Source organism: Montipora foliosa, chromosome 3, assembly GCF_036669935.1.
Source record: "Montipora foliosa isolate CH-2021 chromosome 3, ASM3666993v2, whole genome shotgun sequence".
In the NCBI taxonomy this organism is placed as follows: domain Eukaryota; kingdom Metazoa; phylum Cnidaria; class Anthozoa; order Scleractinia; family Acroporidae; genus Montipora; species Montipora foliosa.
In genome coordinates, this window is record NC_090871.1 from 52145658 (window position 1) to 52148157 (window position 2500).

Consider the following 2500-nt stretch of genomic DNA (forward strand, 5'->3'; position numbering starts at 1 on the left):
CTATGCAAAATTTGGGGGGACAAACAAAGAGTATTATTCTCATTAGCTGTCGATACATACATGTACATGTATTGACCACTGCTTTATATTTACATAAGGTACTGTATGCTGCCCTCATGACTCAATCTTAATGGATACACCACTTCCTTCAAACAGACACAAGTGCAATCTCTGTCAAATAATTTATTATCTAATGCACATAACAGTAAGGCATGTCAAGCTCGTTAAGAAAAGTGACCAGAAATCAATCTAATTCAAATCACCCTGGCCTTGAGCCAACACCCACAAAACAGCCATTATTGCATTTGCAGCTGTGCATGTACTTCAGAGACAAACGCAGTCCACCCAAACTCAATCAGAGGATTGTCCAAATTTAGGGGTTTCAGTACTGCAAGGTAAAGTCTGCTACGACCCTAGTGGCCCATCAGGCCGGCGCTTATCTCTGGTTACTGTAGCATGAAGCGACTAGGAGTATTTCTGCTCCCCCCTGGATGGGATGCTCATCCATCGCAGGGTTACCCCCAGCATTAAATTTGCCAGTACCCATTTATAAACCTGGGTGAAGAGAGGCACTGTGAGAGTTAAGTGTCTTGCCCAAGAACAAAACACAACAACCCGGCCACGAGTTGAACCTGGACCACTCGATCCGGAGTCCAGCTTGCTAACTGTTAGGCCACCCCGCCTCCCAGTGTTTCAGTACTGTACTAATGCAAAAATGGTCCTCTGCTCAACTGGCCAAAAACACAACTTCGATAAATTTTCTGCAGGAGGAAGACAATTACATGTATGTCACTCTACAGGTTTCAATGGCTATTGCAACAATTCCTTTTTGTTTAATTTTTTCCTCGGAACAATGAAACTATATTCTTACAGAATGTATTCTAGATGTACTCAGTCTACATGTAGCATGCTTCAGGGGTAAACAGGTTAAAAAGCATTTTCCTTGTTACTAACTTACATAAATTGTGGGAAATTGCGGCAAAAGAAGGCACTGTATATAAAGAGGATATTACCTGGCCACACAGAGATACAAAGTTTCTCTTTGACAGAAGAGATACAAAATTTCTCTTCGCTGCACTCACTCATGAAATATTTTTCAACATGAGAAGAGAAATTTCGTATATCCCAGCGGTCATGTGATTTTCTGTTTATTATAAAAAACAATGAAATACCAAACCATTGCACTTTAACATTTTTGTAGTCCTAAGGTAGAAGAATAGACCTTTTTGCAGACACGGCGGCCATTTTGATTGATATTGTTTCGAAAGACATTATGGGATGCTCAGGGGGCAAATTAATATGTATTTGCTCCCTGAGCATCCCATAATAGCTATTTGAGACAATAGAAACCAAAATGGCGGCCATCTCTGCAAAAAGGGCTATGCTACAACTTATTATGTAACCATAGCAATGGTGATCTTTTCCTGTGTGCAGATATCATGTTTTCCTGCGGGTCACCTTCTTCTTTAACAGTGCGCAAAGTTAAGAAAAATTGTCTGGTGTAAGAGAGAGTAACGACATACAGCGTCACTCTCAGGAGAGAAAGGGGTAGAGTGGGTCAATAAGCTTGCCACTGGTAAAAAGGTTTAAAGACAGCGTTTTGTTTCCTTTGTTTTAACCTCCCTGTAAATGTGTATGCATACTAACCCCCTTCAAAGGGATAAGCAACATTTAACGAGTGATACCGTAGTTACTAAAACGAAGAATCACCTACAATGACCTACAATGATCGACCTACTACAATGACCTACAATGATCTACAATGAGCTACAATGAGCTACAATGACCTAAAGTGATCTACAATGAGCTACAATGAGCTACAATGACCTACTTAAATGGCTTACAATCAAAGAGAAAGACGAAAGAGGATCAGGGTGAAGAGTTTGGTGAGCGGAAAGCATCCATTGTGCGTTGTCACGCAGCACTTTAAGTCCATTGCATGACAGCCCAAATGACGACAGCAATTATGCACGTGGCCTTGAAGGCAGAAACAAACTGAAAAAGACCCTTGCATGATTTTCCTTTGTTTTAAAGCTAAAATGAAAATGAACAAATATCAAGGCTTCCCTTGGCAACAATAAAATCTTAATTAGAGCAGGAAAGAAATCAAGGGAAGATTATAAACAAGTTATTATTCCCACAATGTTTTCTTATGTTCATAGTGCACAATGAGAATGTTTAACTTGCTCAGCAACGAGGTTTTGATTGGTTCAAAGTGCAGTGGAATGTTTTTTACCTTTGTACTGCAAACATGCTACAGTGCCCTCAGAGATGCAAATTATCTTTTATTTTAGCTCATTACAAGTCATTAGCTAATTTTAGCTCATAAAGGTACACGTACCTCATTGTAGCTCATTGTATGTAAATCATTGTAGGTCATTGTAGATCATTGTAGGTCATTGTAGTAGGTCATTCCTTGTTTTAGTAACTAGGAAATATATCATATTTTGGAAATAATTTTATGGTAACTATAAAATCATGTTTCATTAAAGTTCTCAAA

At 39.1% G+C, this 2500-nt stretch overlaps 1 protein-coding gene across 2 annotated transcripts in view; it reads right to left on the reverse strand.

The window, feature by feature from the left end:
- The window catches only part of LOC137997636 (tumor protein p63-regulated gene 1-like protein), a 13484-nt gene that overhangs the window by 10076 nt on the left and 908 nt on the right, over positions 1 to 2500 (reverse strand). The gene's annotated exons all lie outside the window — the stretch shown is intronic.